Source organism: Monodelphis domestica, chromosome 3, assembly GCF_027887165.1.
Source record: "Monodelphis domestica isolate mMonDom1 chromosome 3, mMonDom1.pri, whole genome shotgun sequence".
NCBI lineage: Eukaryota > Metazoa > Chordata > Mammalia > Didelphimorphia > Didelphidae > Monodelphis > Monodelphis domestica.
In genome coordinates this window covers 63,031,139-63,055,674 of record NC_077229.1, presented here as the reverse complement: position 1 = coordinate 63,055,674, position 24,536 = coordinate 63,031,139, and the positions used below count along the sequence as shown (strand labels likewise).

Sequence of the window (24,536 nt, the reverse complement as noted above, 5' to 3'; positions counted from 1 at the left end):
TTCTTAATGAACAATCACGAATGACCTACTTATTCTCAACAAGGTAGTGATACAAGACAATTTCAGAGGCTCATGATGAAAAATACCATCTGCCCTCCTGGAAAAAACTGATAGAGTCAGTCTGAAACATACTATATTTCATTCTCTTCTTTTTTATTTGAGGTCTCTTCCATAAGATGACTAATATGGGGAAATGTTTTACATGATTACACATGTAAAATTTCTATCAGATTGCTTACTGTCTCAGGAAGTGGGAAGGGCAGAGAGGGAAGGAGAGAGGATCAGAAGGGAGAGAATTTGGAACTCAAAACTTTAAAAAAAGAATATTTTAAAAATTGTTTTTATGTGTAATGGGGAAAAAATTAAATGTTATAAAAAATAAAAAAGAATGGCATTGTTTACTAATAGGGGCATGTGATATATTAAAAGAAAGGTCTTTTCATGTCTGCCTCTTACTGGAAAAAGATACTCAATAATCCCTGACACATTCTTTTATGGGGAAGTGTGTTTTCTTTCTGAATGGTCTGACACTTCATCCTTTGGACCTCCCCTACCAGCCCCAATTGGTGGATATTTCAAAAGAGAAGATGAAGTGATTGTTTTTCTTTCCTCCAACCCTTATCTTCTATCTTAGAGTAATACTAAACATCAGTTTCAAGGGAGAAGAGTCATAAAGGCTAGGCAGTTAGGGTTAAGTGACTTGCCCAAGGTCCAGGCCTTTGCAAAAGCTCCTGTCTCTTTCTATCCTATAGTCCTCCAGCTAAGACATATCTGAAGCCATATTTGAACCCAAGACCGCCTATCTCTAGACCTGGTTGAGCCATAACCACTGAGCCCGTCTAACTGTCCCTATAACCCACTCTTCAAGGTGGTAAAAGTTCACTTATTTACAGAGAACTTGCAAGATATCCACCCCACCTCTAACAAAATACAAAAGTTCGAACCCAATAAGATGCAGTAAGACCAGGGAATAGATTACTTTGGCATAGAAGCAGGGTAACCTTCAAAATCTGAATTTCAAGAAAGATTTCTTATGGAAATATTACTAATAGGAGCCGCTAGATGCCTCAGTGGATAGATAACCAGATCTGGAGACAGGAGGTCCTAAGTTCAAAATTGACTTCAGACACTTCCTAACATTTCAGACATTGGGCAAGACACTTAACCCTAATTGCCTAGCCCTTAACACTCTTCTGCCTAGAATTGTTACTTAGTAATTGATTCTAAGACAGAAGGTAAGAATTTTTTTAAAAAAGAAATACTACTAATAAATAATGCAACTCAACATTAATTTTCCTCAGTTCTAGGAGTCCTAGCTCTAACATTCTTTGTTCTAAGATTCTTCTCAATTCTGGCTTCCTATATTCTAGGGGCCCGCCCTCCCCATCCCAGCATTTAGCAGAGTGCCCAGCACATAGCAGATGCTTAATGATTACTGACTGACATTCTGTGTTCTGAGAGCCCTTCTAGTTAAGTTCTAAGGGCATGACCAACTCTGATATTCTATGTTCAAAGACTGAGATGTCAAAGAAGCAACTCCCAATTCAGGCTACAACTCTCTTGGGTGCTGTCCAAAGCAGATTAAAATGTAAAACTGGGAATTTTTTGGCAAATAAAAATATGACAAAACATAGATATTACATTTTAAAACTAAATCAATATGTGGTCCACAAGGATATTCATGTACAGATTATTGGTCCCCATTTCTATTTGAGTTTGACACCACTCTTCTAAAAGCCCTTCCAGCTCTGACATTCCAAGATCAACAAACATCATTTGAATGTACCTGTTGATCCTTATCACCATTCTCTCATCTGCCCAACCTGGGGTAGAAATTTTAACTCTGAGAGGAAGTACCTTTCCCCTAGACCACACAGCCTTAGTGGCCAAGCCAAGTCAAAACTTCCTGCTCCTTGGTTTAGGGCTCTCTCACTCTCTTTTACTGCCATTAACTGATTGACTGAGTTAAATAAACAACATTCAGGTCAGAATTAGATTATTAAGCCAGTGGCAATGCCCTGTCTGGTTTCTAGGGACAACAACTCTGGTCAAGGCAGACATGCCCTCTCCAATATCTGGCCTCTGGCCTTCATACATAAATGGGACAGTCTAAAGTACCAGTCACTTATCTTTGTCCTGACAACATATGCAGGGATGGGACAGAAGGAGAGAATAAAGACAGGATGGGAATCATTCCCCTCACAAAAACACTGACCTTCTCCCACTATCCTACCCACTAACTCTAGAGATTATTAGGATTTCAAGCTGGAAGGACTTTAGGGATCATCTCATTCAATCCTTTGATTTTAATCACAGTAACAACTTGAGGACCACAGAAGAGAGATGACTTGGCCATGGTCAATAGGCTATTAAATTCAAATTTTTCAGACTGGGAATCCCCTCCTCGTTCTATTACATTATGTTGGCAAATCCCTAGAAACGCAGATTTGGGATTTGCCTGGTTCCGGAAGTAACAGAGTTGAGCTTCAAGCCCACATCTTCTTACTTTAATTCGGACCTTCTTTTCACTATTGATAGCCCAACCTCCTCTTCAGAATTGACCCTAGGGCCAAAAGACCCAAACTCCTCATTCATCCAGGAGAATAAAACCGGTCTGGCTCCAATCTCTATCTAATCTTCTCCCCCAGCTCCCAGAACAGACCTCGACTCTCTCCTGGAGGTCACGTGGATTCTTGCCTCTAGCGAATTCTCTGGGTCCAGGCCCCACCTCTCAGTTTACCCAAGTCCCATCTCTTCTCCGGAGCTCCAGGCCTTGAGCACTCCTCCCTCCTCTGCAATCTGTTATTCAGTCTGTAATTCAGCACCTACCTCTGAACCCTGCCAAACTCGGATTTACTGCAAGTCAGGTGGCATAACTGGAAGAGATCTCAGAGTCCATCCTCTGCCCAGACTGAGGAACGTAGTTATTAGGATCCTTTTATCTCTACCTGTGGGCTCTTTTGTTTTTTTTTTTCCAATAAGGGCCTAGAGTCAGGGAGTCTCCTTCCCAGTGCTGAAGCTAGCTTACAGTAACTGCTGGCAGCGATGGCCCAGCCGCACACACCAGTGGCCGGCTCTTTTCCAATCAACATGATATTTGACATCTGCTACCATGTATACGGTCTAGTACGGTCTAGTACGTTGTCAGAAGGACTCGAAGTCCGCAGAGACCTGGAGTGCGAGCGAGCGGAAGCCAAGTTTCAGCATCGGGCCCCTGCCCGAAATGGGGGTGGGGGTGGGAGCTGGGATTGATACCCAGACAGACAGCGTTTCTGAGACTGTTTTGTAAACACCGGAGGCAGGCGGCAGCGGTGGCTGGCATCAGACACTCACTCCAAAGTTCACGGAACGATAAGAAAGGAAAAGATAGGAGATCGGGCCTGGGCCAAACAGGCTGCCAATATGAGGCTGTGCGCGTGTGTGCAGCCAACTATGGGCAGAAGTGGGGAGCTTCTGGGTGAGAGCCGTAAACGTCTGTCTGGAAAGGCTCCGCACAGGTGGGAGGGCGATGTGGCAATAGCACTTTGTCTGTGGACTAGGGCACAGAGCTCGCCACTGGTGTCTCCTGTCTCTAAGAAGAGCCTAAGTCCAGGAGAAGGTGGCAACGTGCCCCCATGTTTCTGTCGATGTATGTGGGGATGGAGGAGAGGGGATCCAGTGCTGGGGGAGGGGGGCGGGGTGAAGCACAAGCAGCTTCGGGGGAGCCAGGTTAGTGGAGGAGGGGTGAAGCAGACTCCAGTCTCCCGGAAGCTGCAGGAGGAGCCCTGGAAGCCAGAGAGGGCGGGCTAGGAATGGGGGGCCTCGGAGTAGGGCTCTCAGCCAGCGTCCCGCCCAGTGCTGTGAGTGGAGGCGGCCCTGGGGCCGGGCCGGACGGGGAGGGACGGGGCGGGGCCGAGGCCAGTCAGCGGAGAAGCTCCAGCCCAGAGATCCCGGAGGCTTGGGCGCCACCTTTTACAGACCCCCGTCCGGCTTCCCCTCCCCCACCCTCCCTCCTTCAGCACCTGCTCCGGGCGCTTCTTGCTCGCGTGCCTCCCCCGCTCCCAGCCACCGCCCGAGCCCAGTCTGGGCTCTCTAAGGGCCATCCCCTATAACCCTAACCCCCCACCCCCAATTCCCGAGTCCTTCGTACCCTGAATCTCATCTAGGTTTTTCCTTACTTTCCTTCATCTGCACCTCAAGACCCTCCTCTCCCAGTCCACTCCCTAGCATCCCACCCAGTCCGTAAGCCTCCGCTCGCTTCCTGCGCCCCCGCCTTCCGAGATTGTACCCCTCAACTCCTCCAAGCCTCTTCCTCTGTCATCCAGGGCCCTGCGGCCCAGACCCCTCTGGGTCTTCCTCATCTCTCCCTGGGTCCAGGACTGAGTTGCCTGAATTCTCTACCCCACCGCGGATCCCCAGCCCTAGCCCCTGCCCTCCAATATCTCCCATTCTCTTCCCCTCCTCGCTCCTTCCTCCGAGCACCCCCCCACCTAGGCCCCGCCCTATCTCCTCCCTCCCTCCCCTTCTTGGAACAGAGTCCGGGCTGCCGGGGTGGGAGGGGAGGGGAGGCGCGTGTCCGATGACCCGTCCCGTCGCTGCCTCTACTAGGGAGCATCCAGGGCAGCCACGTCTGCCTCGGCGGCAGGGACTCCGAAACCACCACTGAAGCTCGGTTGCTAGCGAGGAGCGTCCGTCCTAACATCTGTCCGTTTGTCTGTGCCGCAGCTGCAGGTAAGCACTGCCTCCCCACCCCCTCTAACCTCTGCCCGTCGGGATAACCAACCCCCATCCTTAAAGGGCTGCTCTAATTCAGGTCCACCGAGTCGGCGCGTGCCCTCTCCAGCCCCAGCGCTCAGTGCCTACGCTGCCCCTGCTGCCCAGCCAGAGGGTCTCAGGGGCCCGTAGAGGCCTACCTTCACAATATCACACTCACTCCTTTTTTCTCGGTTCTCTTCTTGTGGCTTCCATTTGACCCTCATTCCCATCATTTCCCCCCTCATCTGTGCCTCATGCACACCCTTTTGGCTCCCCCAACACCCACACACAAGCTCTCTTATCAGGACCCATATCATATTCATCCCTTTACAAATTGTACACCCACTCTTTGTGTATACATATGTCAGGTATCCCACAGAGCTCTAGTCCCCTCAGGTTACTTACACTGCAGGCACACTCACTCCCTCTTTCACTCACCACTCAGTGCTTCTGAATTACATACACTCCCAGGAGACAATGACTGGCCCACGGTTGCTCCCAGTTTACAAACTTAACCTGAACCTGGCAAAATTCCTGGAGAATTTCCCACTTGTAGACCAAATAAGGTAGGGCCATGGGACTCAGCTCCCCACCCCGACTGGGCTCTGAAGCAGGAGAATGTTCATTTGGGGGCAAAATTGAGCACATGGGTGCCTATGTTTGCCAGGCAGGTCTGAGCTGTTGCTGCTTTGGGGATGGGGAGCCTGGAGGAGGCCTGGGAGAAGAGTCCAGCATGGGCCAGACTCTTGCAAGCTCTGTGAACATTAAAGGGGAGCCCTGTGCTTGGGGTTCCTAAAGCCCTGTTGACGCTGGGCTCTCCCTGTACCAGGCCTGGGCTTCAGTTCCTGGCAGGAGAAATCTATGACAGCCCTGGCCAGTGACTCATCTTACATCTCACTCAGGCCCATAGCAGAGAGTCCAGGCAGTTGATGCCTGCTGGTCTATGCAGGCTTCCTCCTCCCACCTCAACCTCTCTACCCCCAGTGATTCAGAGCAGAACTTCCCCGGTTCCTCTTATCCTTTTACATATAATTATTACCAAACTGATTTCTGTAAAGATTACAGAGCACTTTCCTTCCAACAACCCTGAGATATAGGTTGTACAAGTACTCTCCATTTTATGGAGTAGGTTATCAAAATTCAGAAAAGTAAAGTGACTTTTTCTGGGTCATAACAGCTATTAAATTCATCAGAGCTAGAATTTGAACACAGGTTTCCTACTATAGTTTCAGTGGATTGCCTTACTACCATACTAACTGTTGTTCAGTCAGGTCCAACTCTTCATGATCCTAGTTGGGGTTTTCTTGGCAAAGATACTGCCATGGTTTGCCATTTCCTTCTCTAGCTCATTTTACACACAAGGAAACGGAGGCAAACTGAGATAAATGACTTACCAAGGGACATAAAGCTAGTAAGTCTCTGAGGTCAGATTTGAACTCAGGAAGATGAGTCTTCTTCCCTCTCCAGGCACAGTACCCTATTCACTGCTACCTAGTGACACCATAGTACAGCAAAGATGAAACCAAGTACAGTTGCAGGAATCTCTCATCTTGAATAGCTTGAATAGCTTCCTTATCTGTGAACTAATAAGCCCCCTCCCTCCTCAAATGTTCTTAAAAACACTTTGTTAGCACCTCTTCTTTGTTCCCATCTTTATGGAATCATAGATTCTACTGGAAGGAGCTTTAAGTGTCATCTTCATTTTATGGTAAGGAAACCAAGGCCCAGATATAATGTTTAACTTACCCAGAATCAGACTGGTAGTAAAGCTGTAGGATCAGGATTTGAACCCAGGGCCTCTCTGACTGTAAAGTCAATACTTTTCCCACTGTACTAGTCACAGGTTTCCAAACAATGTGTCTGAGAATGTTGTGTGTGGACTCTGATGACTATCAAAGTCCAGCCAACCTAGAAAAGGACCCCGAAGATTATTCAAAAGCTCTGAAGAAAAGCTATCACTTTGAAAAGAGCCAAAAATAGTAGTATTCTTTTCAAATAGCAAGAACAGTTATCCTGCAAAAAGAGTCTGGGAGCCCATGGCCCACCAAGATGCAAAACCCAAAATGGTCCAACCTTTCTAAAGAGAGTTCAGTTGTCAGGAATCCTGTCTTCAGACAGCCCATAATCAGTCCAGTTTTTCTGGGGGGGGGGGGGAAGATTCACCCATCAGCAGAGTCCTCAACTTGAAAGAAAGTCATTTTACCATTGTAAGAACAAATTGCTGCCTTGGGGAAAGGGGGTTGGGGAATGGCCCATGTGTTTAGTATCTAGGATTAGAAAAACTGGCTAGACCAGTGACCTGGAAGCTGTCAGTTTCAATCCTTGCTCCAAATACAGCCCAAACCAGTGGAGGTTCATGATTAAATCAGTGACAATTCAGTCAATTTAGCCAATTTGGAAGGGCTCCATGGTCAGACAAAAACCACAGTGAAATGATACAGTTCCTACTTTCAAGGAGTTTATATTCGCCTGGAATGAATTTGAAAGCGACCTCATTTGGTTTCTGAGTGACTTGTTGCTCCTGGGCTATTTCTTTGGGCTACCTTCTTAGATTAGCTGGAAGAATTTGGGGGGGTCAACCCTCTGATTTCACAGTTGATTTTAACTAAGCCTCACGAAGGTGAAGTGACTAGTCAATGCCAGAGCCAGGATTGGGCAATGAGGTCTTTTGGACTCAAATTCAGAGCTTTTTCCATTGCAGAATCTGTGAGTTGGAAGGGAACCCAAGTGCCATCTTGGCAAATGACTACTCAAATAATAGGAATAAAAACAAAAGTTAATTGGTCTTTGCTTGAAGAGCATTGATGTGACTAGGTAAATATAGAATTGGACTTGGAGTCAGGGAGATCTGAGTACCAGTCCTGCCTTAGGCATGTAACTAACTAGCCTTGTGGCCCAGGCCAAGTCACTGATCAAATCATCAGCCTCATTTTCTTCCTTTGTGAAATGAGGATAATCATAGAAACTTATTTCACAGGGTCGTTGGAAAGATCATTTGAGATAAAGTGCTTTGCAAACTTAATGCCTTATCATATAAATGTGAACTATTATTATTAAGTGACCCTCCCTCTCTCCCAGCCCATTCCACTTTTGGATAGCTCTTCTGTTAAGCTAGGGCCAGGCAGAACAAAATTGATCCATATTCCATATGACAGCCTTTCAAACACTGGTCATTGGTGGCTATCCTGCTCTTTCTGGATTAGTGCCCAATGTCAAAAGACTTTGATTCTATTCCAAATTCCATCATCATCCTCTCCTTTCTACACAATTCCCTGAATTCTTTTAATTCTATTCATCTCTGTATGAGTCATGGCCTCGGCATTTATTCTTCCTACCCCCAACCCCCTATGGAATGTAAGCTCTTTGAAAGTAGGAACTATGTGGGGTTTTTTTTTTTAGCTTTTTATTCCTAGTTATCATTTAATCAATAATTTAGTTATTAATGTTGAATGAATGAAGTCTGGGTAAAACAGCTAGGGAATAATAATGATAACTCCCATTTCTATTTTGTTTTTACATTTCAAAAAGCTGTCCTCTGAGGTAGGGAACAAAAGTGTGATTATGCCCAGTTTACAGCTTGAGGGAACTGAGACCCAGAGAAGGTAAGCAAGAATGGTCATCCAGTTTAGCAGACCCAGAGCCAGAGTTGGAACCCAGGACTTTTTGCACTATATGGTTTGTTCTCTTGGGGAAGGAATTGATTCCTAGGAGTCATATCCAGGCCTCTAGATCAGAACCCTACCTCTCTGGCCATCTCTCTCACCCCTTGAGCCAAGAAAGATCCCCAAGGTTCACTGGTAAGGAGTTATGTTGGGTCAGCTCTCTTGACTCCTTATGGCTTCCCCAGGGAGGATAGAGTGAAAGATAAATCACTCTCCCTGGAAAAAGATAGAGTATAAAAGCAGGAAACTTCTGAGTTCTTGGGGGTACAAAAAGAAGTAGATGGTGTGGTTGCCAAGCCACAGCCAACTAGTATTTGAAAGAGAAGAATGGGAACAATGCCATCCACCAAGCTGGAAAAAGGCAAATGACCCAATTTGAGAGGGGGAGGGGGAGGGGAAGAGAGGGAGGGAGGGGATGGGGGAAAGGAGAGAAATAAGAGGAGTTTTCAAATTATATGTCACTGAACTGGACTTCCATTCCTGGGAAAATTCTAAAAGGATCATTTAAGAGCTGGTTAGTAAATCTAGGAAAGGAAGCTGTGATTACAAAAGGCTAGTGCACCTTCATGAAGAACAAGTCATACATGAGAGACAATGACTTCATTTAGAGCCTGAAAGACCTGCTTTCAAACTCCACCTTTAATATGTACTAGTTGTATCATCTTGGGAAAGTCATTTTCTTTCTCAGGGCCTGAGTAAATGATGGCATTGGATTTAAGGATCTCTAAAGTTCCTTCCAGCTTTAGAGAGGTAATCGTATGAGCTTGTGTCATTTAACCTCTTGGTGCCCAAATAACTTTCTAAGATTATAAATTACACACTGTGTCAGATCTGAATTAGCAAGAGAGGATGGGAGATGGAGATGGGTCTACACCAGGACTTCTGCAGAGAGATCTGTACTGTTGACCATTTTTATTAATAACTTAGATAAAAACAAAGATGGTATGCTCATCAGATCTTTCATGGCACAAAATTGAGAAAGAGTAGCTAACACCTTGTTTTATAATTCAAAAAGATTGTAAGAAGTGAGATTATTGAGCTGAATCTAATAAGATGACATTCAGGATGGATAACTGCAAAATCTTAGCTGTGATATCAAAAAAGGAACTTCACAAGTACAAGATGAGGAAGGCATGGCTGGTTAGACAGCAGTTTTTGTGGGAAATATCTGGGAGAGTTAGGGAACCACAAGCTCAACATGTGGGAACTGTGTGATTGGCAACTAAAAATGCTAATGTGGCAAATAACTAGTCCTAGAGTCAGGAAGACCAGAGATTAAATCTGGCCTCAGATAATTACTAGTAGTGTCACCATGGATAAGTCATTTAACCTGTCTGCCTCAATTTCTTTCTTTTTAATTTAATATTTTATTTTTTCCCAACTACATGTAAAAATGTCTAATATTTCTTTTTAAGATTTTGAGTTCTAAATTCTCCCCCTCCCTCTTTCACTTCCCTCCTCTTTGAGAAGCCAGGCAATCTAATATAGCTTATAAATGTGCAGTCATGTAAAATATATTTTCACATTAGGCATGTTGTGAAAGAATGTACAAACCAAAAATCAAGAAAAATTTAAAACGTTTTTTAAAACGTATGCACTGATCTGCATTCAGATTCTACTAGGTCTCTCTTTGGAGGCAGATAGCATTTTTTTCATCATAAGTCCTTCCAGAATGCCTTGGATCATTAATATGGCTGAGAACAGTTAAGTCATTCACAGTTGCATTGATCAGAGTAGCTAAGTCTTTCACAGTTGAACATTGTATAACATTGCTGTTACTGTGTACAATGTTCTCTTCATTCTGCTCATTTCACTTTGCATCAGTACACATAAGTCTTTCCAGGTTTTTCTGAGAACATTCTTGTCATTTCATGAAGTACAATAGTATTCCATTACAATCATATATTGCAACTTAGCCATTCTCCAATTGATGGGCATCCCTTCAGTTTCTAATTCTTTGCCACCACAAAGAAGAGCTGCTATAAATATTTTTGTACATATGGATACTTTTTTTTTTTTAATCTCTGGGATACAGTCCTAGTAATGGTATTGTTGCATCAAAAGGTATATACTCTTAGGGCATGGTTCCAAGTTGCTCTCCAGAGTGATTGAACAGTTCACAACTCTATCAACAATGCATTAATATCTCAATTTTCCCACATCCTCTCCAACATTTGTCATTTTCCTTTTTTTGTCATATTAGCCAATCTAATAGGTGTCTTGTTTTAGAGTTGTTTTAATTTGCAAAAGTGATTTAGAGCATTTTTCAGGCAATTATAGCTTTGATTACTTCCTCTGAAAAATACCTATTCATATCCTTTGACCATTTCTCAATTGGGGAATGACTTGTAGTCTTATAGATTTGACTAGGTTCACTATATATTTGAGAAATGAGATCTTTTTCAAAGAAACTGGTTGTTAACTATTTTTCAGTTTTGATTAATGTGTATTTTCCCTTCATCCTATTTTTCACCCTGTTTATCCCACTCTTTCCTTTTACCTTGTCCATCCTTAAAAGCATTTTGCTTCTGACTACTGCCTACCCCGATCCCCCCTCTCTTACCTCAGTTTCTTCAACTATAAAATGGAGATATAATAGTAGCACTTTCCTCCCAGGCCTGTGAGGATCAAATGAGATAATATTTGTAAAAGCACTTAGCACAGTACCTGGAAGAGTAAACACTTTATAAATGTTAGCTATTAGCTCTTATCATTATATGAGGCATAATTTCCAAGAATCAGGAGGTTCTGATCTTTCTTCTACTCAGAACAAAGCTCATCTGGACTACTGTATTTGGTTTTGGAGGCCACAGTTTAGGAAGGTTTTTGATGGGCTAGAAAATGTTCAAAGCAGGGCAACCAGAATTGGTAAAAAGGCCTTGAGTCCATGACATATGATAAGCAACTGGGGATATTTAGCCCAAAGAAGAGAAGGCCCAAGGAGAGACATTATAGGTGTAAAAATATTTAAAAGACCATCTTGTAGAAGAGGGATTCACTTTGTTTTCTTTGGTCCCGGGGGGGCAGAACAAGAATAACAATGGAAGTAGCAAAGAGATATATTTAGGTTTGATATCAGGAAAACTTGACTAACCACCAGAGTGTCTATAAATGGAATGGGCTCAGGCAGTGGTTGGTTTATCCTACATTGGCACATTCTGAATGGTCGCTTGTCATAGTGACCATTGGACTACCTGACCACTTAGGTCCCTTCCAGCTCTAAAATTCTATGATTACATTGAGGCTAGTTGTAGGCCTCCTGCTATAGCAGAAAAGTTGGAACCTCAAAGAAAGTAGAGAAACAGCCCAGGGCAGGTAACTAGAATTGGATTCTACACAGGACCCTAAACCAACTGTGAATGCTGCTCTCTTGAATTGGTGCCACTGTCCCCACACTGCCTGAATAGGAAATGACTTGATAATAAGGAGCCTAGTATAAACTGGGGCCATAAGTAATGGTAATTATAACTGATTTTTATATGGGGCTTTTCTATAATGTTTGCAAATTCTCTCTCCACGTGGTCTCCTCTGATGGGACATAATTACTACAGTTATTCTTCCCTATTTGATAGTTGAAGAAATTTTGGGTGATGGAGGTTAACAGTCAATAAGTATTTGTAAAACATCTATTTATTGAGGGGGGGATGGAGGGGGGCAGTTAGAGGGCACCGTAGTGTACAGAGTGCCAGACCTGGAGTCAGGAAGACTCATCTTCTTGAGTTCATATGTGGCCTCCGACATTTACCAGCTATGTGACCCAAATCACTTAACTCTGATTGCCTCCATTTTCTCATCTGTAAAATGAGCTGGAGAAATGGCAAACCACTCTAGCATCTTTGCCAAGAAAATTCCCAATAAGATCACAAAGAGTCAGATACAACTAGAATGACTGAACAAATTTATACAGCATTATACTTGTCTGGGGGTTACAAAGGCATAAATGAAACAATTCCTACTCTCAGGGAGCTTATGTTCTATTGAAGGAGAGAATGTTCACATATAGAGCTTTTTTTCTTCTTCCTTCTGTTTTAGAATCAGTAAGATTTATGGTGATGTATTTCTTCCAGTCCTCAGTGGAAGGGTACGGTAGACTATAGTTGTATGGATAGGTTCCAAGGCAGAAGAGAGGTAAGGGCTGGGCAATGTGGATTAAGTAACTTGCCCAGAGTCATACAACTAGGCTATGTCTGAGGTCAAATTTGAACCCAGAACCTCCCTTCTCTAGGCCTGGCTCTCAATCCACTGACCCACCTAACTGTTCCCCATATATATATATATATGTCTTTATACAAAATAGATAAATTTTCCCAAAGGGAGAATCGGGAAAGGCTTCATGAAGGAGACATTTGAGCCTTTAAGGCAGCTGGCAAGAAAAGTACATTACAGGGATGGGAAAAAGCCATTCCACAGTGATTATGAGAAACGGTGCCTTTGGCAAAATATGAGCCCAATTCTTCCTGACACAAAGTCCAATGTTATATTCAAGCATAGATACAGGCATCAGAGATGACTTCTGGGAGGAAGAAGTAGAATAATGCATTTGTCAAGAAGGGAATAGGTCACAGGTCTTGGGATGTAAAGGTAAGAAGAATTCTGAGGTACCTTTAATCCAACCCTCCTCATTTTTACAGAGAAGGAAACTGAATCCCAGAGAGGAGTCCAATTTATATCACTAAGAAGTAACAGAACCTGGACTCCTTGCCCTTCTAAACCCAAATCTGTTTCTCTTTCCACACTAGCAAGGAGAAAACTGAAGGGAGTGTAGGAAGTTGGAGGACTCACAGTTTAAATGAAAGCTGAAATTAGGCACTGAGAAGAATGTGTTTTCTACTTGCTTCTGAGAAACAGTATGGTATGGGAAAAAGGGATCTGGAAGTGAAGCCTGGAGACTGGAGTCTAATTCCATTCAGACCATTAGCTAACTTTTTAGGGGTAAAATTGCACTTAGGAGAAGTTAAAGCAGTTGACTTTTTTTTTTTTAAACCCTTACCTTCCGTCTTGGAGTCAATACTGTGTATTGGCTCCAAGGCAGAAGAGTGGTAAGGGTAGGCAATGGGGGTCAAGTGACTTGCCCAGGGTCACACAGCTGGGAAGTGTCTGAGGCCAGATTTGAACCTAGGACCTCCCGTCTCTAGGGCTAGCTCTCAATTCACTGAGCTACCCAGCTGCCCCCAAAGCAGTTGACTTTTTGAGGCAGCTAAGTGGTAGAGCAGATAGAGTGTCAGTTCTGGAATCAGGAAGACTTGAGTTCAAATGAGACCTCAGACACTTCCTACCTATGTGATCTTGGGCAAATCACTTAACTTGTCTGCCTCAGTTTCCTCAACTGAAAAATGGGAATATTAAATAACACCTTCCTCCCAGGTTGTGAGGTTCAAGGGAGATATTTGTAAACCTTAAAGTGCTAGTTATATAAAGTCATGTCCTTCCCCTAAACCTTATTTTCTCCACCTGAAAAAATGAAGAAATCAAGGCAGCCAGGATTTAGGAGAAGAAACACTAAATTTTGAAGCCTGTGATGCTAGATCCTCAACTTCTCCCACTTATAAATGGAGAGGGGTTGAACCAGATGAACCCTAAAGTGCTTTCCAAATTTTAATTCCATAATACTGTTTTAATTCTTGCACTAGTTCCTATGTCAAAAATCACCTCAATGTCAATGTGGGCTGTTGTTTTTGTTGTTGTACAATGTGTCTAATGAGAAAGGCCCAGAGGCCGTTTGAAATATACCCTGAGGTTTGTGTAGGAGGGAATAAAGGGTGGCCCTGAAGAATGACAGGCTAAGCAGCCAGCCTTCCCTCCTTTTCTTAAGTGGGCAGTTAGTTCCATGGGCCTGATTCCAGGCTGGCCTCATCTCCTGAGCACCAGATAAGGATACTCTAGTTTCTAAACCCCAAAGCCAGGCCCAGGCCCAGGCCTAAGCTGGAGTAGGGAAGAGGCAAGGCCTGCTGAGACTGATGGTTTCCTGAATCCCAAATTTTCCTTAGTTCCCTGGGAGAATCTGTTCCTCTCACATGCACCCACCCACACATGCAGGCACACCATTCCACCTCCCTTTCATTGTTCTCTTCCCTCAGCAAACACCTGCTGGGTGCTAGCTTCTGGGGGGGCAGGGGGAGATGGAAGTTCACAATCTGCTTGGGGAGATGTGACATGAGACATCCACTCAGTCCATTTCAGCAACTAAAAGAGAGGCTAGGAAACAAAAAACAAAATTGGAAAGACCTCTCTGGTTCTGCTAACATGTTATTGGGGAATACAGTACACAAGCAGATAAATAATCCTAAAATAATTTGAGGAAGGCAGAACCACAAATAATCAGGGGCCTCTATATTCCCATAGCTGAGGGTACCTGACTTAAGCTTGGAAGATGGTCTTGGAGGCCAAACTGTAAGAAACAGGATCTTGGTATGGTAGATAATGAGGAGACCTGGCTGAAGGACCCCAGAACAAGGTGGTGCTTGAGTTAAAGAATGAGGAGAATTTTGGACAGGGAAAGAAGGGAAGGGAAAGCTCAAGGCATTGGGACTCCATTGAGACTTCCAAAAAAGACCAAAGGAGCACAGGAAGCAGCCTTGAATTCCTCTGTCCTAGAATAATCCATCAGTAGCTTCTCAGACTGCTATTCTTTATGCTAAACACCCCAGGTTCTTTGAGCTGATTTTTGGCTCAGTCTCCAGTCCCCCTCATCAAAAGAGTTAACTTTTGGAGCAGCTATGTGGCTCAGTGGATTGAAAGCCGGATCTAGACACAGGAGGTTCTGGATTCAAATCTGGTTTCAGACATAGCCTAGTTGTATGACTCTGGGCAAGTTACTAATCCACATTGTCCAGCCCTTACCTCTCTTCTGCCTTGAAACCTATGCATACAGTTATAGTCCACCTGCCTTCCACTGAGGACTGGAAGAAATATATCAACATAAATCTTAAGTCATAAGTCACAAGGGTCAGGGCAACTACGTGGCTCAGTGTATAGAATGCCAGGCCTGGAGACAGGAGTACCTGGGTTCAAATCTGGTCTCAGATACTTAGCTAGCCTTCATCACTCTTCTGCCTTAGAACAGTTAGCAAGGGTTTCAAAAAAGATTTACAAGGGTCACCTCGATGATTTGAATCTTGAAACTTTCAATGTTTTCCTTTACATTATTGTCATTATCCCCAAAATGATGCTATTTTTTTCTGGTTGCTTTAGTCTGTATCATTTCATTCAAAACTTCCCACTAGTAGAGAAATGGATAGAGAAGATGGATGGATAGATAGATAGATAGATAGATAGATAGATAGATAGATAGATAGATAGATGATGGATGGATAGATAGATAGATGATGGATGGATAGATGGATAGATAGATAGATAGATGATGGATAGATAGATAGATGATGGATAGATAGATAGATAGATGATGGATGGATAGATAGATAGATAGATAGATAGATAGATAGATAGATAGATGATGGTTAGATAGATAGATGATGGATAGATAGATAGATGATGGTTAGATAGATAGATGATGGATAGATAGATAGATAGATGATGGATGGATAGATAGATAGATGATGGATGGATAGATAGATAGATGGATAGATAGATGATGGTTAGATAGATAGATGATGGATGGATGGATAGATAGATAGATAGATAGATAGATAGATAGATGATGGATGGATAGATAGATAGACAGATAGATAGATAGATGATGGATGGATGGATAGATAGATAATGAATGCTGTTATCAAAATTATTGATAAGGATATTGACTCACTCAGAGATAAGGATAGATCTTTCTGGAGCACTCATTCAAGCAATTCCAAATCCACCCAATAGTATGATTATCTAGCCTACCTTTCTCTATATTGCCTACAAGGTATGAGATTTGTCAAATCCCTTTAAGAAATCCAGGTAGCTTTGATTTATGATTTAAACTTTTCAAAACTCATTGTCAACAACAATATTGTAGGGCAAATAGTGTGGGTGTTATTATGAAGCTGATTCCATGAGAGATCCATAATATTGTACTGATCTCTACCAGAGTAGTAGTAAACTTGTTTTTAAAAAATGGAAACTGATAGGAGTTGAACATTTCCACTTACACAGAATTCTAGAATTTGGACTTGAAAGACCATCTAGGCCAACTCATACATGAATAACAATCCTCTCCATGACTTACCTCTCAAAAATTCATAGAGCCTTTGCTTGAATTGAGGGAACCCTCTCCTTCCTGGGACAACCTGTTCTCCCTTTCCGTAGCTCTTATTAAAGAATATTTCCTGACAGTGAGCCCAATGTACTTCTTGGTCTTTTTTTTTAAACCCTTAAGAGTGGTAAGGGCTAGGCAATGGGGGTCAAGTGACTGAGGCCAGATTTGAACCTAGGACCTCCCGTCTCTAGACCTGGTTCACAATCCACTGAACCACCCAACTGCCCCCTACTTCTTGGTCTTTTCCCCCCATTACTCCTAGATCTTCCCTTAGGAGACAAGCAGTACACATCTAATCTCCTTTGATATACCCAAAGGAAAACCTTTAGTATCCCCACTCTCCCACCTCCAGACTAAGCATCTCTTATTTTTTTCAGGCCCACGTCATATGATTTGGCCTCCAGGCCCTTTACCATCCTGGTTACCCTCCTTTTGTCACTTTCCAGTTTTATAAATGTTTCCTAAAATATGGTGCCCAGAACTAAACACAATACTCCACTTGTTTCTCCCCAAGTCAGAAAATTGCATTTCTATTTTCATTCTAGCCTCCTGAACAATGGGCTAGGCCTGTCTTTGCTCTTCTGCCTCCTAACACAGCTTTAAAAAGAGATTTTTTTGTCCTCCTAAGCATTTATTACAAGCCTAAACTCATTCCTAACACAATTCAATCAAGTAGGCAAACTTTTATTAAGTTACTACTGTGGGCCCGACACTGTGTTAAGCCCTGGGGATATAAAGACAGAGAAGGGAGTAAATGATCCCAGGCCTCCATTATAATGGGAGAAATGCCATACTGTTTTATATATGTGCTGCTTGCGCGTGACCACAACCTCCTACACTCCCTAGGCTTTCTCTTCCCCTGGCTGGGGCTGGTTTACTCACTCCACCTGCAAGCATTAATGTATTTTTTTTTAAGCCCTTACCTTCCGTCTTGGAGTCAATTCTGTGTATTGGCTCCAAGGCAGAAGAGTGGTAAGGGCTAGGCAATGGGGGTCAAGGGACTTGCCCAGGGTCACACAACTGAGAAGTACCTGAGGCCAGATTTGAACCCAGGACCTTCTGTCTCTAGGCCTGGCTCTCAATCCACTGAGCCACCCAGCTGCCCCCCATTAATGTATTTTAAAATGTAAAAGTCATTCTTAGTGTGCTGGGCAATAAAAAGAGCCTGCTGGCCCTAGTTTGCCAACCCCTGCCTAAGAAGAGGGTCAGCATTCCCCTGTTTAGCTTTAATCACGAATCCCAGCAAGACATGGCCACCTCCTTCTAATGTCCTATCACTTCTACTTTACTCAGCAGCCCCCCTTGTTGGAGGAGCTACTTCAGTGTCCTTCCCATGGGTGCAGCTGCTAGAAATGGTGGCTCCCTGGTGGAGCTACCTCCTCAGAGCCCTTAGGCGTATGAGGATTGCTTGCCAGCTGGTTCCCAAGACCTTTTCCCTAAAAAGGTTACTTCTGTCTTTTCCCCTAAGCTCTCTCGAGATCCACAAATGCAGTGCCACCAAAGATGCATTATTGATTATCCTTAATCCCACAACCCCTACCCAGGCTAGGTTAGAGTCATCTCCTTTCCCTCCCTTGGATTCTTTCTAGTCTCCAGTTTGGCTTCTATACCTCCTCTCCCGCCTCCTGGCTATTATGCACAATCTGCCACATTCATCTTTCTAAAGTCCAATTTTTAATCTTTAGTGGTTCCCACTGTCCTTTCAGCAAGGCCAAATTTAACCTGGTATTCAAGGCTGACTACCTGCCCATTGCTCTTATTTCATCTCCTGCAAGCCTCCTGCACGTACCTCACCAGATTCTCAAGAGTTGGAAAAGGCCAGGAAGCCCAGGCCATCCATGTGTGGGCATCCCCTCTGCAAAATCTGCAAGGAGAGATCTTCTAACTTCTGTTTTTGTTTGTGAAAAAAAAAAATCCCTTCTGTCTTAGTATCATTTCTAAGACAAAATTGTAGCAAGGGCTAGGCAGTCAGGGTTAAGTGACTTTGCCTAGGGTCACATAGTAGGAAGTATCTGAGGCTGGATTCAAACCCAGATACTCTAGTAAGCTCAAGGCCTGGCACTTTATCCACTGTACTCCCTAGCTGCCTTCTCACCTTCCTTTTTTTTTTTTAAACCCTTATCTTGTCTTGGAGTCAATACTGTGTATTGGCTCCAAGGCAGAAAAGTGGTCAGGGCTAGGCAATGGGGGTCAAGGGACTTGCCCAGGGTCACACAGCTGGGAAGTGTCTGAGGCTAGATTTGAACTTAGGACCTGAGCTACCATCCACTGAGCTACCCAGCCTCCCCCTCCCCCCTTCCTTTTTGAAGACCTCCAAGGAAGGGGAAGCCCATTCTACTTCAGGAAGCCTTTCCTTAATTTGAGCCTTAATCTATCTCTCTGCAACCTATTGACTTTTAGGGCCAAGCCTGGAATGCTTCACCAAAGCTGGCAAAGCACTTTATCTATCCTGTCTCACTTGAGCCACACAACCCTAGAGGAAGGTCCTATATGGCTGAATACCCTCATTCTACAGTTGAGGGGACAAAGGCCCAGAGAAATTGTGACTTGCCTATGAACACATAGACAGTGTCAGAATCAGGATTCAAACTCAGGTCTCCTGGATTCATGATCTAACATACTTTCACTCATTATGTTCCCTTAAGGCATTTGGCAAGCTCATTCCAGCCTCTCTACCTTTTCTCCCATTTTTCCTCTGCCTATCCAAATTCTCCCTGGCCTTCAGAGAATATCTCTGGGCTCACCTTCTCCGTGAAGTTTTCCATGATTGCCTAGTTATTAAATCGTATCAATTGTATTCAAATTTTGTTGACCTCATCTGGGGTGTTCTTGGCAGAGACTTAATTAAGTTGCTTACCATTTCTTTCTCCAGCTCATTTTACAGATAAGAAAACTAAGGCAAACAGGATTCAACAACTTGCCCTGGGTCATAGCTATTAAGTCCCAGGCCAGATCTGAACTCAGGTCTATCCATTTTGCCACCTAGCTGCCAAAAATACTCTAAGGATTTCTAGTTTCTATCCTATCAGAGCCTGGAATGCTTCCATTTAGGGCAGACATTTAACCTCAGATTTGATCTCTCTATTCATAAAATGGGAGTGGTAATCTCAATCTTTCCAACTAATTTAATCTAATCCAAATTTGGTATCCACCTACTATGTACCAACGAATAAAAAGACAGCTGCTGCCCTGAAGGAGCTTACACTGCAGTGAGGAGAGACAAACACACAAAAGGAGGCAGGAGATCAAGAAGGAAGGTGACTCCAAGGAGTACCCAGCATTGGGGAGCGTCCTGCTCCATCGGAGTGAAACCTGGCCAAGGAACAAGTGAGAGTGTGAAATCTAGTTCCTGCCCTCTATAAAAGAAGGCTTGGGAAGAAGTTTGGTACTCCACCCTCCAATCTTATAGGCAGAAGAGAAGAGGCTGAAGTAGGTGGCATCAAACAAGGTTTGACTTGGCAGCATGGTGATGGAGGCAGCTAGGGGCACTGTTTGACAGTGTGTCAGATCTACAGTCAGGAAGTCTCATCTTCCTAGTCTTCTCATCTAGTCTCACTATGTGGCTTTGGGCAAGTCACATAACCCTATTTTTCCCTGTTTCTTCAATGGGACCACAAAGAGTAAAACAATGACTAATCAAATTACCAACAACAATAATGATGAGCTCAACTTGGGGCTGTGGGTGGGGTATCTGGTTCCTTAGAGTTGAAAACCAGGCTGAGCAGCAGATACAGGGTGGGGTGAGCCAACCTTTCAAATCCACTGGGAGGATTATGTCCTGTCAGAGATAGAGAAATTCCTTGTAGAGTGAGATCATACTAATGGAAGAGCTGAACTTGAAGACACCTAGTCCGACCTGTGAGTTGCGTTGTTCATCTGTTCAGTTATACTTGATTCATGACTCTGTGGACCATGCTGTCTGTGGTGTGTAGGGGGTTTTCTTGGCAAAGACACTTGAGTGGTTTGCTATTTCTTTCTCCAGTGGAATAAGGGTAAGTGACTTGGCCAAGGTCACACAGTAAGGGTCACAAAGCAGAATTTGAACTCACGTTTCAGTCCTGTATTCACTATGCTATGGAGATGCCTCCAAGGAGGAATTTCTCTTGACAACATATTTGACAAGTGATCATCTAGTCTCCATTTGAAGAATTCTGGTGTCAGGGAGTCCCCTGTCTACCGAGGAAGTCCATTCCAGTGTGGGACAGTTTCATTTGTTGCAGTGTGTTCTCTTATTTTGAGCTCAAGTGAGTTCTCCCTATGTCATCTCAGGTGTCAGGGGAAATGTGGCTGTTTGGGAATAGACATACCTAACCAGAATGCCCAATGGGGAGAAAAGTTCTAGATTCAAATCCTTACTTTGATAGCACAGGGAAAATCACTCTTCCTGACCAAACCTCAGTTTCCTTATTGGTAAGGTTAGGATTTGGAATAGACCCAATTCATCGTTACAAGGATGTATTTAGTACTTACTGTGAATGAAAAAGGTCCTACACTAGGTACCGAGGACACCAAGACAAACTGAAAAACAATTCTTCCTTCAGGGAGTTAACCCTGTTCTAGATGGGGCAGGAGGGGGATTAACAATAGGTCTATAAAAGTAAAATCAAGATAATTTGAGGAAGGAGAGATCATTAACAACTGGAGAAATCGGGGAAGGCTTTACCAGAGTATAGAACACCTGAGCCTTACAGGAAGAAAAGGATCCAGAGAGGGAGAGATAATGAAGGAGTACATTCTGGGTGTGAAGGGTCAAATGTACGGAGGTGGGCGATGGAATGCTGACTCCAGGGAAATAGTAATAGTTCATAGTCCAGTTTGACTGGAATTTAGAGTACAGGAAGAAGTATGTTGTGATATTCGGGTGGAAATGCAAGCTGGAATCAGATTATAAATAGACTTCAACATCAAGTTGATTATGTTTTTTGTAGGAACATAGAAAGTCATGGAGTGTTTCAGAGCAAGAACATGAAATAATGAAACTAGTTTCTAAGAACGAGATCTAAAGCTCCATCTGGTAAAGGTCCTTCAGTAGTTTGCCATTTCCTTCCTCCAGCTCATTTTATAGATGAAGAAACTGAGGCAGGGTCACACAGATAGTAAGAATCTGAGGCCACATTTGAACTCAAGAGTCTTCCTGACTCAAGCCAGGCACTCTATCCACTGGGCCACCTAGCTGCCCTCCTGAGATAGTTAGCTGAGTCAAGCTGCCCTTGGATTGGAGTACGGTGAAGGATCTGCAGGTAGGATGAGTTCTGAGTTTTCGCATTCAGTTAAAGAAACAGTTATTAATATTCATCCTGTGTTAGGAGGCCCAGAGATAAATAAGACTTGGTCCCTTATCCGACAAAGTTTGTAGGGGAAGATGCAGCAGTTAGAGTAATACAAGTTAGACTATGATAGGCAGTAGGTTAAAGTAGAAAAAATACTGTACTTGAAGTTAGGGGAGACCTGGGTTTTAATCCCAGCACTCACAATAAAAATAGCTTTATGGCTTAGAACAGATTTACTTCACTCTGAGCCTCGATTTCTCCACCTGTAAAATGGGGAAAGTCCTCCAAGGTTGATGTAAATAAACTTGAAGGTACTATAGATACATGAATTAGAGTATCATTGATGTTATTTTAGATTATTCCATGATAAGGCAAAGCTAATCAGATGACTGAGCCCCCCCCCCCCCTTTTTTTTTAAACCCTTACCTTTCATCTTGGAATCAATACTGTGTATTGGCTCCAAGGCAAAATAGTGGTAAGGCAAGGCAATGGGGATTAAGTGACTTGCCCAGGGTCACACAGCTAGGAAGTGTCTGAGGCCAGATTTGAACCTAGGACCTCCTGTCTCTTGGCCTGGTTCTCAATCCACTGAGCCACCCATCTGGCCCCTGAGCCCCATTTTTAAAACATATGGCTTCTCTCATTCCTAGAGACCAGCCTAGGAGAGGATCCTATCAGTTATCAGGGATTAACTGAGAGCATCTATGAAGGGAAGAGGAATCATAGCAAAGTAAAAAAGATCAAGAGACCTGGTTTCAAATCCCAGGTTTAACACTAATTGGATATTTAGCCCTGAGCCTCAGTTTTACTATCTATTAAATGATAATAATCATCCTAACACAACCTCATACAGTGGTAGGGAAATTGCCTTATCAACCTTGGAAACACCAGAGCAACATGAGCTGCAATTATTCCTAGGAGAAGCATAATCCACATGTCAGGGGAATGGGGAAGTCTAACTGTGAATCTTGGAAAGGTTCCTGGGACACGTGGCTTGTGAGCTGCACCTTGGAGAAGTGTAGATGGGAAGGCCAAACAGTCAGGCTAAGGGAAAAGAATGAGGGAAGGCAAGGAGCCAGAGATAGGTGAAAAGTGTTTTGAAAGAATGCTGAGTTCTGAGTCTAGAAAGTGGTTTAAATCGTAGCTCTGACATTCCTACCTCTACGACAATGGCAAGTGAATTAGTTGCTTCATCTGAGAAAGAAGGACTGGACTAGAACATGGGCCAGTAGTCGATTTCCATGAAGATCAGATGAGATGATGTATGTAAAATACTTATAAACCTTAAAGTGCTATGTAAACACGAGCTATTATTATCATCATCACAATTATATTGCTATTCTTGGGATAGATGATTGGACCCTTGTCCCAAGGTGTTAAAATTTGGAGGGTGCTAGTGACACTTGTACCATAAAGTCACAAATTTAGAACTGGAAGGATCCTCAGAGTCTAACCCTCTCATTTTGCAGAAGGGAAACAGAGGCCCTCCGAGGTCATCTGACTTGCTCAAGGACACTCAGGTAGTAAATGGTAGATATAACTAAGTTTAGCTCTTAACAAAAATAATTAGTTGAAACAGGAAACTGTCAACTTCCTCCCAAACCCTCAGTAGCCCCACCACAAATGTACCTCTCCCTCTGGCACCTCCGTCCCCAGCATTAGGCCCATGGCATAGTATTACAGAGTCTCTGCCCCCATGAAGGATGCTGCCTCAACATCTCTCCCATCTGCAATTGAATTTATCTTTAGAAACTGATTTAAAGGTAGTTTTCATGTTGCTCCCCTCCAGGTACGACAAATCTAGTTGTGGTCCTGGACTAGATAACCTGTAAGGTTCCTCCTTTCCATGGTAGCTTTCAGAGAAAGGTGGAGAGAATGGTTATAGTCAGAGAGAATGTGAGCTCCTTTAGAGTAGGGATTGCTTTGTTCTTTGTCTTTGTTTCTCCAGACCTAGAACACTGCTTGACACATGGTAGCTACTTTTAAAAATGCATTTTGATTATTCATATAATCAAGGAAGGGAGGATGAGAAAAAAGAACTATTGATTTCAAGTATACAAACTGTGGTTTGCAAGAAGCTTTGCAACTGTGACCTTCAGAAAGTCCCTTCTCTTCCCCGGGCCTGAGTTTTCCTCAACTATAAAATGAAGAGTTTGGACTAGGTCTCTTCCAAGTTCTAAATACTACCAAGGAGCCCATCATCTAGTAGAAGGGATAAGGTATATGGGCATATATAACTATAGTCACAGCGTGGTTCCATGGAGGGTTACTGACAAAAGTGGGCACAGACAGGAAAATTATCTCCATCTTTGGGATTATGAAAGGCTTCCTGAGAGAGGTTGAATTGGAAGTGAGACTCAGGATAGAATCACAGGATCTCAGAGCCACCTAATCAAAGGGAATTCCTTCTATAACAGAGTTGTTAAATGCTCTGCTCGACCAGCCTTTGCTTAGAGACCTCCTAGGAGGCAGATCCATTCACATCTCTGGGTCACCCTTTCCACTGCTGGACAGCTCTCCTTATTAGATGTTTTCTCACACTGAGGCAAATCTGGCTCTAGGCAATTTATTCATTTCTCCATTGCTTCCCACTCGTGTTCTAAAGCCAAGCAGAACAAGTCTCATCCTCCTTTACCATAACAATCCTACATTTAACAGAAGAGCACTGTCATG

The 24,536-nt window shown here is 43.5% G+C and overlaps 1 protein-coding gene across 2 annotated transcripts in view; it reads left to right on the top strand.

The window, feature by feature from the left end:
- The first annotated feature begins 3,541 nt into the window (after window positions 1-3,541).
- LOC100025505 (ceramide synthase 4-like) overlaps window positions 3,542-24,536 on the top strand; it is a 54,185-nt gene continuing 33,190 nt past the window's right edge. The window contains exons 1-2 of one of the 2 annotated variants that reach the window (XM_016432263.2): window positions 3,542-3,628; window positions 4,588-4,710. The gene's annotated coding sequence lies outside the window, so the exon portion shown is untranslated. Of the gene's footprint in view, window positions 3,629-3,903; window positions 4,711-24,536 lie in introns of those variants that run through there. The other variant, XM_016432262.2, reaches the window with a different exon arrangement.